Raw genomic sequence first — 12,366 nt, forward strand, 5'->3', positions numbered from 1 at the left:
CCGCCCTGAGGAGGAGAAGGGCGCAGAGGAGAGCCGTCGCTGCCGCCTCGCTGTCGGCCCGGGCCGAGCCCCAAGAGCGGTGCGGCGCGGCGAAGTGAGGCGCGGCCGAGAACGCGAGCCGAAGTGGCGGCGGCGGCGGCGGTGGCGGAAGTGGAGTGGGGAAGAGGGGGTGGTTGTTAGTGTTTGGCGCCGGCGGAGGGAGTCATTCCTGCAGCTGCACTTCCGGTCGGCATTTTGTTCTGAGAGGGAGAGACGGAACGAGAGAGAGACACACACAGGGCTCCTTCCCCCCCCGCCCTCCCCCCCCTCCCTCCGTCGGTACCGACTCACCCGACACCACCAAGCCGCAGGGAGGGACGCCCCCGCCGACAGGAGGATTGGTTCCCGGGCCGGCGGCGATGCCCCCCCGGTAGCTCGGGCCCCTGGTCGGGTGTTTGTGAGTGTTTCTATGTGGGAGAAGGAGGAGGAGGAGGAAGAAGAAGCAGCGATTTGTCTTCTCGGCTGGTCTCCCCCCGGCTCTACATGTTCCCCGCACTGAGGAGACGGAAGAGGAGCCGTAGCCACCCCCCCTCCCGGCCCGGATTATAGTCTCTCGCCACAGCGGCCTCGGCCTCCCCTTGGATTCAGACGCCGATTCGCCCAGGTAAATTCCTGCTCTTTATTTCGGCGGCGGCGGCGGCGGCGGCGGCGCCAGGTCCTCAGCGTCTCTCCTCCTCGCTCCCCTCCCCGCCGTTTCCTTAGCGGCCCCAGGTCTCCTCCACGGGCGAGTCTAGAGTTCGCTCCTCTCTGGTGGCAGCCGCCCTGGGTGGCGGTGGTTTTGTACCCTCTCCCGTCCGGCTCCGGTGGCGGGGACTGGGCTCCTGCCGGGCGGCCGGGGAGGCGTAGGCCCGGCGGAGAGTGCAGGCCGCGGGCCAGCGGAATCTACTTGAGCTCGGGGATTAGGAGAGCTCCGGGCTGAGTGGAGCTACTGCTGGTCGGTGACAGGCCTCGCCCGGGAGAAGAGCCGTAGCTAGAGAGGAGGCGGAAACAATACAACTAACAGCAAATGTGCCCTGATCGTCCCCATATTTACAACTTTCCTGGTCCGGGAGTGGGGAACGTCCCAGTGAAACAAACAACCCCCCTTCTTCCCCCTGTGACCCCATGAAGGGAGGAAGTAGTTTCAGTTAGTGAGACAAATGTAAATACTCAGACACGGATCCACTGGTAATTCTTGCCCTATGTAAAACTTATTTGGACGTTGGAAAGTTAATACTCATTTTCTTTTTTTAAAGAATTAAATCGTCCACGTGAATATTTAATATAGAAAACCATAGTGTGGTAGACACTGCATATCTTCCCCTAAGAGCTTTTATGTTGTTGTTTGACAGTGTATGTTGCACATGGACTTTTTATTCAAAGACAAGTATAAAGTACTTGACAGGCTTACCGTACCACTTTATATTTGTATGCGTTATATAAGGACAGTTTTAACCGACTATACATAAAACACTCAGATACTTCCTGATTCAAACGTGTAGAAGCATAAAAAGAATTTTAAATGTTCTGAGAATTGTGCCGAGGTACAGGTAAAACCAATTTTCTTTAAAGGGATAGAAATTAAGTTATGCTTAAAATCCCTAAGAGGTTAAAAAAAATGTAGAAGGTGCCATCCTTTCATGTCAGGGCAGATCTTCTTGAGGTCCCAGGATTGTCATTGGCTGTTTGTGCCCGTGATGTTTGACTGTGTAATGAGAGAGGTGTCATTTTAATAGGTCAAATGTATCTGTAAATGCTGAAGAAAAATATCAGTTCTATCTTAACAAATTCTAGTTCATGAGTAAATTAAGTGTTTAGAGCTTGTTTATGGAGACGTTGGTAATGTAGGTTGGTATAAGGGAAAAACAACCAATTTAAAAGTCCTCAGCCATACAAATTGCATAGAAAAATAAATGTACCTAGGTTAGACTGTTTTGATACTTTGTCTCATATTCACTGAAGGAAAACTTTCATTGGTTAAAATGAAGCAACACTGATCAACAAAGTCCCCTGTTTTACTAGTAAATGTTACATTGGTTCGAGTTTTTTGTCTCATTAAATTATTATTGTCATTGTAGAATAGGTAACTTTTCTGAAGGTTATTTTTGAGTTTAGCACTGTGCTTAAAATAAATTGTTCCATGTTTCCTGCAAACGTATGGATAAATGTTAAAAAGAGTGAAGTTAATATAGCTGTCACGTACTAGGCATGTTTTTAATGCTATAAATCCGTGTAGTAGTCAGTAGCGTGTCCGTGATTTGTATTGGTCAGGGAGCAGTTTGAATTTTAAAAAGCCTGAAGCTCCTGCTGAGCCCCAATCCCGGCCTCCCTCCCTCCCACTAATCTCCCATTCCTGTCTTTGTGCTGCCTGCTCCTGTTAGACACTGTTTGCTACAGAGCCTCAGGCCTACACTGGGTGGGGGGCATGCGAATGGGGGCCTGTGGGGGGGGGGCAGGGAATACAGAAGGGAGGAACACTTCACATCTGAAGCAGAGGATTTGGGGTTGGGGGGGCAGGTAAGGGATTCGATATAAATGTTTAAAAGGCCCCTATATGAACCTGTGATTGTCTTTACAACTTTTATTTAAATAAAATACCGAGATGGATGTCAAGGGATGAACATATTTTTACTAAAAGTAATGGAAAGAGGAGTTCTGCTTCCTTAGTTTTCATCAACAGAAGCAACTTATTTTTGGAGTTTTATAGTTAAAGGGAGCTTTCTTACACAGATGTTTGAGTCATTGTGTTAGATATCTGTTTATGTGATTGATTTTTTTGTGTGTGTGACTTTGGAATTAAATTAAAGTGAGTTAGTTATCAGATCTTATTTTCCCAATTCTGTATATTTAGTAATCTGTAAGTAATATAGGTTGTGTGATATAGCTTTTGTTAAGATAGCATAAACATTTCTTTAAAGTAGAAGGAAAGTACTTTTTGTTTGGTTCAAAGCAATTAAATAGGTTATTTTTAAAGGAGAGGACATTGTAATAGTCAAATAAAACCTAAACTTAAGTTTTTGATAACTTAGTTGGAAGGAATAATTTGTTTCCCTAGAGATTATGAAGTCTGCTCTACCTCCCCTGATTGGTTGAGATAGTCACTAGTGGCTAATCTTGTATTTCCATTATTATTATTATTATTATTTTAATTTAGTGAAAGGAGACAACCATAAGGGTTCCAGTAATCTTATATTGCTAGTTATATTATTTGGAGAAATATTTCCTAATATACCTAAGGAAATTTCAACAGTATGGTTTAGTGTTTCTCTTGAGTCTACAGAGTTACCAATAACTTATAATAATTACTTGAAAACGGTTTTAAAGCAAGTAATGAAAGTCTAGTAAATCAAAGTTGAATATTAAATACTTAATTATTTTTAGTGTTTTGAGAGGAGTATATAGGATGCTTCCTTCTGAAAGCCATTCAACAATTTGTTTACTAAAGTTATTTGAAAGCATTTTGAACCTATACTAGGGATCATTATAATACTGTCCACCTTTAAGAAGAAAGAAGTTATATTTGAAGAAAGAAAGGCTGTCTATTTGAGATTCTCTTTGAGGATGAAAAGTGAAAGTTTTAGTAAACCTAATTTTAGTTTCCTGCATAGTGATCATATTAAATTTCAAAAATATTATGAGCAAAACTATACCAATTCAAACATAAAAATTTTCTTTATTTGGAGCTGGACTACCCAGCTCAGATACGTATTTTCTAAGGCTTCCTAAACAAATTTCATATTTAATTTCTTGGTACCAATCCATCATCAGACTGCTATAGAAACATTTAAACCCATCTGTGGTATATTTTGACGTACTTTATTGTGGTATTTTTACTCTCTCAAAATAGGATGTAAAAATTAATAATACAAGAGTAAATAAAAACTAAAGAGTTTGAGTTTTACATAATTTTATTTAACTTCCCCCCCATTGCTTAAAATGCATAATTTGTAAATTCTGAAATTTTAAAATAGTATAAGATTTCAGTTTTCTTTATAAGTGATTGGGAACATTGAGGTAAATAAAAATTCCCTTTAGAGAAATGTAGCTTCAATTCTGCTTATCACATTTATTTGCTGTAAAACAAATAGGAAATTACTGACTAGGAACTTTATAGAAGCCTGGTAATTAACTGTTTAGTTGAAGATGTTTATTTTAATATTCTGAGCATATTGATTTAGCTTTGGTGGTAATTTATGGTCTTATATAGCCTTTAAAAGTCATTATATTTTTAATACTTTTTTAAGCAAAGTTTTTTCTGTTTTTAGCCATTGTCATTTATAATTACTTTGTATTTTTAAATTGGTCTATTTTCAAGATCACCTGAGTTCATTTATAAATATTTTCATTTCCCTGTGAGAGAAGTGACCAGTATGATTTTCATTTTTTGATGAAAAACTTGACACTCAGAAGCCATGTTGTGATTTGTGTAGATTCACGTAGTGAGTCAGTGAGAGAATAAAGGACTCCCTGACTCTTATAAGTTTTTTATTAGATTATGTTCCTTTAAGAAATGTCTGAGCTCTAGTTATGAAGCTAGGTGTTGCTCAGTACTGACAGTGATACTGTTTGTGACTTTTTCAATTATCTGAGTCCAAAGTGCTTTTCCCTCTTCTTCTAGAGAGATATGACGCCTGTCTCCTGGTTGTATTTTGCTGGTGTGAAAATAGTACTTTTACATTAGAAATCCTGACCTTGTGTATATATGTTTGGTATTTGAATGATTGGATTTATATACATACATCCCTCCTTAGGAATGTAAGTGAATTAACTATATTTGTAGTAAACAGTACATAATGAGCCTGAAAGTTTTATTTTTATATTATTTTTAAAAATTACTAGAGTGGAATTTTAGTGTTTCTAGTTGATTAAAAAGTGGTTTTAAACAGCATGTCTCTTTATTTAAGGCCATCATTGTCATTTTAAAGGGTATTTTATGTGCTCTGAATTTTTTGCCCAAGTAAGTTAAGTAATAAAAGTGATTTTGGTTGTTTGTCTTGTATATCATTTTGACTGGTGTCAGTCTGCAGTGAGTTTTAATGAACTGAGTTTTGTCAGATTGCCTTATGTTTTAAGGCATATTCCTTTTTATTCTCAAAGTGATATTATTAGGAGAGATTATTTCTTGATATAGCATGGCCAGCTAAATAGCATTTTGAGGGCTGATTATTTTCCAGAAATTGTGTTAAGTATGTCCCCATAATATTATCTCATTTAATTCTTCTAACAAGTTCATGAAATAAAAATAGTTATCATCCACAATTTACAGATGAAGAAACTGAGGCTGGAAAGGTTAGAAAATTGCCCATTGTATTATAATTTGTAAGTGATCAGTCTGATTTACATTTGCTCTTGAGAATTTAGGATTCCACATTTTGAGTTTTAGTAAAATCTTAATATTATCCTTTGGTTGCTCAGTTGATTCATTGCTTACTTACAAGTCATGTAGTCAAGGAAATTGTGTGCTTTAGGCAAAGAACTAAAATAGAATTCAGACTATATCCTATACGTAATATTTTTGAAATCAGCAAATCTTTACTATCATATATTCTAAATTTGAGTTTGGTAAACAATCTGTGAATTTTTTACTTCTTTTAAGTTTTTTATATTGAATTGAAATTGTCAAAGCATCTGTTTTTAGAAAGGGAAAATTCAGGTTTAGAGAGTGATTTCTTTCATAGATATGTGACCAGTTGTAGTATAGTTGATGAAGCTATAAATTAGTATGACTGATAGTCTTTTAAAATTCCAGTATTTATATAGCCAAAGAATGTTGGTCCTTTCAAAGTCATCAACTTGAGAAGTTGTGCGCTTAATTCCAGAGCTCTTGCCATTGCATACAAACTTGTGGGGATTCCTTTAGTGAATACCTTTAGAGCCTTTGAGATAGTCTTTTTCTTATTCTTAATGACAAATTTTTATCTTCAGGGGTGAGTTTAAGTTTTGGAGAGAGTAAAAAGTAATTTAGAACTTAGTTTAGGAAAACGAAGGTTTAATAAGATCTTTTTTGTGTCAGGCACAGTATTGAGTGCTTTACATTTGTAATATGTAGTATTACTGAGTGATTTCCATGTGTCAGAAACTGTGCCAGGGGCTTTATATGGATTTTCTCAATTCTTCAAGGTATAGTTTGAGTTTGGTTGTATTTATTATCCTAGATACTTGAGAAAATTGAGGTATAGAATGATGAAGCGACTAGCCCAAGGTCACACAGTTAACAAGTGGAAGAAAGTGGAGAAAGGACTCCAGAGTCGATGCTTTACCCGTCAACCTTAACCCTACACTGTGTATCATGATTTGAACCTCCCAGCTACCCAGTGAAGTTAGTGATAGTGTTCTCATATACAGACAAGGAAATTGAGGCTCATCATGTTTAAGAAACTTGTCCAGGGTGGCAAATCTAGGAAGTGTTAGAGATAGGGTTCCAACCCAAATATGTCTAATTCTAAAACTTTTTTCCATTCTACCCCCCTGCCTCTTCAAGATTTATAATACACTTTTGTGTGTGTGTGTGTGTGTGTGTGTGTGGAAGATTAACCCTGAGCTAACATCTGTTGCCAGTCTTCCTCTTTTTGCTTGAGGAAGGTTGTCCCTGAGCTAAATCTGTGCCAGTCTTCCTCTGTTTTTTGTATGTGGGATGCTGCCACAACATGGCTTGATGAGCGGTGTGTAGGTCTGCACCCGAGATTTGAACCCATGAACCCCAGGCCACCGAAGTGGAGGGTGCAGACTTAACCACTATGCCACCGGGCCAGCCCCTCTTGAGTAATTTTTTATTAATATAGCTTTAAAAAATATTCCCAAGAATACATTAAACTTCCAGCATAATTTATGTAGATAAATTGTTTTGCCATCTTACTTGTGTATAACTTATCGTTTAACATGAGTATACCAAAAATTTTCTTTTGTATATATTTGCCCTTTGGCAGAAAGAGAAACTTTTTCATTATGCAAAAACATGGAATTAGCAACATTAATTTATTTATTAAAATATTTTTTTAGACTTTTACCTCTCCTGAGAAATTCAGAAGCTGTGACATAATTTTGAAATACTGCATTCCTTTTTGTTGGAGTTAACATATTTGAGTTACTTGTACTTCTGAATCCTTTGGTCTTGTGCTGCTGAAATGCATACTTGTTTTTTTAAGAGTACTGTTTTTAAAAAGTAGTTATTGATCCTAGATACCTTAAAAACTAACAGTGCTTGAAACACTAATGAATTATTAAAATTCAAATGTAGTTTACTCTAAAAATATTAATCTTTATGATTATATATTTATTTATTTTTATTTGCAAAACAGAAATGTCCTTGAAATTAATCCTAGCAAGGAAATACATCACTGAATTTTCTCAGCACTGCTACTTGCCAACCCTTTCAGGATTTTAAAACATGCTTTTAGTTGTCTTTATCTGATAGAATTGTGGGTTGCCAATTTCCACCTAAAGAAATTGATCATCTGAGTATAGGCTATATGTGATTTAATTTTTCCTGGGTGATGACCAAGTTGAAATTTTACATGGGTGTAAATTGGGCATAAGCCTCTTTTATAAAAAATTACTGTTCTTAAAAAATTGATGCATATGATGTAATGTTTTGTTCCCCAGGATTCTCCCTATGCCTCAGAAAACTCTTAAGGTTGAAAGTTGAAATGTAATGGCCTAAAAGCTACTGTTATCATTCTTTCATCATACTGTTTATGCTATGACGTCCCTTCAGGTTATCCCAAAAGACATATATGACATACGCTTTTTGTTTAACTCTACTCATCTTTTTACTCTTTTTCTTTCCCTTTTCTTCTGTCTCTTCCTTTCTGTGTCAATATCCATTCAATCTTTATCTCTCCCTAAGCAAATGTTTACATAGCATGGTGAATATAGGCGGTAGTGTTAATGTGGATGGTCCTGTAATGTATTACTTTCCTTGATGAGCTCTAGAGCAGTTTGCAAGGACTTGAACTCTGATATCTTCCTAAGTTCAAAGAATTGCTGGTGAAAAAGCATTGACATTAACTGTGAAAATGTATATTTGTGTAGCATTCCTACTTTCTTCTGTAGACATGTGTTACTTCTCAAAACGTCAACTCAAGCACCAGAAATTGTTTTTAAGGAGAAAGAGAAAGCGTGGCCTTTTTTTTGAGAGTTTCCCTCGTCATTCCATTTTGTAGCATTTATCAGTTTGTTACTTATATCTTTTGATAAAATAATTTGTTCCTATGTCTGTCAGCCATGCTAAACCACCAGCTCTATGAGAGCAAGGAGACTGTATTTTTTTGTCTTTGTGTCTGTAACACCATCACAGTGCTTGTCCTGTGTTGCAGGTACTCAATACATTTTTGTTGAACTGATTAATTAGAATTGAGCTATATGATATTTCTTAAAGATATATTTCTAAATCTAAGATTAGTCAGTGGCAAGTATGTTTTTGTGTTAATTTTTCAAAATATAGTTTTCTTGAGGCTTCTTGCCTTTGGAGTAAGAACATTTTATTTACATATAGTCCTTACAATTCATACATAACATAACTTGTGCATAAAAATAAGTCAAAGAAAAATTTAAAACAGTTCCTTTTTTAGCTGTTATTGAGTGTTGTGAAGTACAGGAAGAGTTTTTTGTTTTGGTCCCTTGGGCAGTAGAATTGGAAGTAAGATACTGGGATTTATTTTAAGAAGCAAGGTATCTAAATATTTTCTTATTAAGCTTAAGAATGATTTATTTTAGTTTTTATTTTCTCTGCTAATTTATGTATAATAACAATGTAGATAAATTAACTGTAATGAGAAATACATCATAACACATTAAAAATGCTATTCAACTAAAATAGTGATAATGATGACTGATTTTTTTTTTTAATTTAAGTAAGGCTTATTGAGGTATAATTTACACAGTGAAATTCACTGTTTTAGGTGTACGGAAGTTTTGACAAACATATACAGTCTCGCAACCACTATCGTAATCAAGACATAGAATATTTCCATCACCCCAAAAAGTTACCTTATGTCCTTTTTATAATAAGTTTCCTACCCCTTCTCCAGCCCCTGGCAACCAGACCTAATTTCTGTCTGCACAGTTTTTGTTTTTTCTGGAATGTCATATATATGGTATCATATAGTATGTAGGCTTCAATGTCAGGTTTCTTTCACTTAGCATAAGACTTTTGAGATTCATCCATGTTGTTGCATGTATTAGTAGTTTGTTAGTGACTGAATTTTGAAATTGAATTTAGTATGCTATTTAACTTTGGTACTATGTCAAAAAATGCTTTGAACAGCTTTAGATATTTCTCTCAGATCTTACAGCTGCTTTATTATTGGACGTAATTTTATTTGCCCGGTTTTACCCCTCACCTCCAAAAATCTTGTAATTGACATTATTAAGTGGCATTTATTTATATTAGTTAATTCTGTTAGGTTAGATGCTCTAACAAGCAGGTAAAGTAGACATTGCCCTCTTTTTTATCATAATTAAAGTATGTAGCATCATGTATTTTGAATATATCATATATCCCTTAGAAACTGGAACAAGAAATGAGGGATGGTACAATGATAACTCACCAAAAATTGAGTTTACATTTTGCTTTAAGTTTAATGTTTGTTGTTTATACTAAAAATAGAGCATAGTTTATAGTGAAGAACAGTCATTGCCTCTCTTGTAATGCTTAAAGTTAGAGAAGCAGTGCCATTTGCTGCACGTTGGGGCAGATAATGAGAAAAGGGCCATTTTCTAGTCATTTTATTTGACCACCTCTTGTGGTCACCTCTTTTCCCAACAGCTTTCTCCCTGGGATTCAGGGGTATCAGTGTCTTCTTGTTCTTCCCTTATGTATTTGACCTCTCATTTGTACACTCTTGATAGTTCTTCCTCCTCTGCTCACCCCTTAAATGTTGATATTCTCAAGCTGGTTCTTCAGCCTTGGTTCTGGTCTCTCTTCCTATTGATCTCATCTATTCACGTGACTTTTTACGTGCTTGCTACCTGTATGGTGATAACTCACATATCTATCTCCAGAATATATTTCTCTGCTGAGACAGATCCAGCTGTCTACTAGGCACATCCTGGTATCCCATAAATACTGTAAATTCGAAAGTATATAAATATGAACTCATCCCTCAATTCTTCCCTACTCTTACCCCTCTCCTACCCCAAAAGAAAGAAAACTATTCGTAAAACTGTGAAATAAATTAATGTTTCCACCATCAACTCGGTTGTCTAAACTAGAAACTTGGTGATAATGCTTGACCCTTCTCTTTTACTGTACCTCCAATCCAGTTCTTCACTCAGTTCTGACATTCATAGCACCTCCCTGAATATCACTTGAATCCATCCCTCCTCTGCTGTTTTGATTCTGAGAGTGGACATGTACATACAGCTTGTCAGATGGGATAATTTCTAGCATTTTTAGAAAGATTTAGAGGTAATTGTGAAAAATGTATTTAGTGTTAGGATACATTTTGCTCATATGGGCTCTGGTATTTAAAATTTAGTTGTAATCCTCACTAACATTCATGCTTTATAGCCTAAATGCAACTGTCTTCTGTACTCATTTCCATTATATCTAAAATCTAGGGCTTCTGACTTAGAACTCAGTGTATCAACTACAATAGTTTGAACTCAGCCTTTATCTTTCCATACCTTACTTTTGGAGTACTACGTTTCATGAATGTGTACACTTATTTTATTTCTGTGTGTTTATGTGTTCACGAGTAGTCTGAGTTGAGAAGAAAATGGGGCTGTAGGAGGAAAAGTAAAGGAAGGGCTTTTTAATTGACTTTGCTATACTGTGAAAACATGTTCACTTGAATAGCATTTTCACTTTTATTGCAGATAACAGAAAACTGAAGAAACAAATACAGTAGGATATGCTACTATTTGGTTGCTAGAGACACAAACATTTATAATGGCAAGAGTCAGATGTGTTGTAACTGTATTACTTGTTCGTGAGTTCATGATTTTGTATAACTTTACAGTGTTTCTTCCATAGAATAAGAAGTTATCCCCTTCACTCCTCAATTTGAACAAAAGGATCTGCTTAGAGTTATTGGTTTAAATAACTCTGAATATTTCTTTTGTAAAGAGCATCTTAAAATGTGATGCTATCTTGAAAAACAAAGTAAACATTTTCTTCACTGTATCTGGAGTTTATAACTGAAGAAATAATAGGTGTTATATTTTGCTCTAGTACTAATTACCATGTTTTCAAGAAAATGGGATCAATCCAAAGGCAGTTTACAAAGGCTGTTAGGAGAACCTGTTATTGAGTCTCTATGGTGGCTTGCACATAGTAAGCACTCAGCAAACAATTGTTGAGGGCCGGCCCCGTGGCTTAGCGGTTAAGTGTGTGCGCTTCGCTGCCGGCGGCCCGGGTTCGGATCCCGGGTGCGCACTGAGGCACCACTCCTCCAGCCATGCTGAGGCCGCGTCCCACATACAGCAACTAGAAGGATGTGCAGCTATGACAGACAACTATGTACTGGGGCTTTGGGGGAAAAATAAATAAATAAAATCTTTAAAAAAAAAAACAAAAAAAAAACAATTGTTGAATAAATGAAGTTGAATTATATTTCGGTTTTGGAATATAGGACTAATTGGAGTGACAGAAGATGAGTGGGGCTTGCTAAATATTGAGCAAGTTTGATAGAAAAAGAAAATATGAAGCCCAGAAAAGGTAGGGCAGCATTTAAAGCAAAGAATCAGTATAATTTAGTTAATTACTTGTATTTGGACATATAGGTTTGCTTAGCTGGATAAGAGAAAGATCTGTATACAGAAGTGTTTTGAATTCTTTCTGTTTTTATTCCCACTCCAGCTTTGCTTCTGGTTTCACGTATTACCTCTGGACTTCCATCTTCACTGCTAAGGGACAAATTAGTAGGCTCAGGGCTAAAATGACCTGCATAATCCAGATATGCATATTGGAATTGGGTTGTATTGGTGGGAAAGGGAGCGAGGTATTTTAGTTCTCGAATCTTTTCCAGTTATTTATGGTTTGTAGTGTATGTCAAAGTGCCATTGCATGGGCCGGGCCCGTGGCTTAGTGGTTAAGTGCGCGCGCTCCACTGCTGGTGGCCTGGGTTCAGATCCAGGCACACACTGACACACCGCTTGTCCGGCCATGCTGAGGCGGCATCCCACATACAGCAACTAGGAGGATGTGCAACTATGACATACAACTATCTACTGGGGCTTTGTGGAGAAAAAGGGAAAAAAAGAGGAAGATTGGCAATAGATGTTAGCTCAGGGCCGGTCTTCCTCATCAAAAAGAGGAGGATTGGCATGGATGTTAGCTCAGGGCTGATCTTCCTCACCAAAAAAAAAAAAAAAAGTGCCATTGCATGTCCTCAGCATTCAGATGAG

The 12,366-nt window shown here is 37.2% G+C and overlaps 1 protein-coding gene across 3 annotated transcripts in view; it reads left to right on the forward strand.

Annotated features, from left to right (window-relative positions):
• The first annotated feature begins 281 nt into the window (after window positions 1-281).
• Window positions 282-12,366, forward strand: part of NIPBL (NIPBL cohesin loading factor) — a 189,759-nt gene continuing 177,674 nt past the window's right edge. For 2 of the 3 annotated variants that reach the window (XM_004422744.3, XM_014781592.2), the window contains exon 1: window positions 283-643. The gene's annotated coding sequence lies outside the window, so the exon portion shown is untranslated. Of the gene's footprint in view, window positions 644-12,366 lie in introns of all 3 variants that reach the window. The other variant, XM_087443205.1, reaches the window with a different exon arrangement.

The sequence above is a fragment of the Ceratotherium simum genome, chromosome 18 (genome assembly GCF_057802395.1).
Source record: "Ceratotherium simum simum isolate JZ-2026a chromosome 18, ASM5780239v1, whole genome shotgun sequence".
Classification (NCBI taxonomy): Eukaryota; Metazoa; Chordata; class Mammalia; order Perissodactyla; family Rhinocerotidae; genus Ceratotherium; species Ceratotherium simum.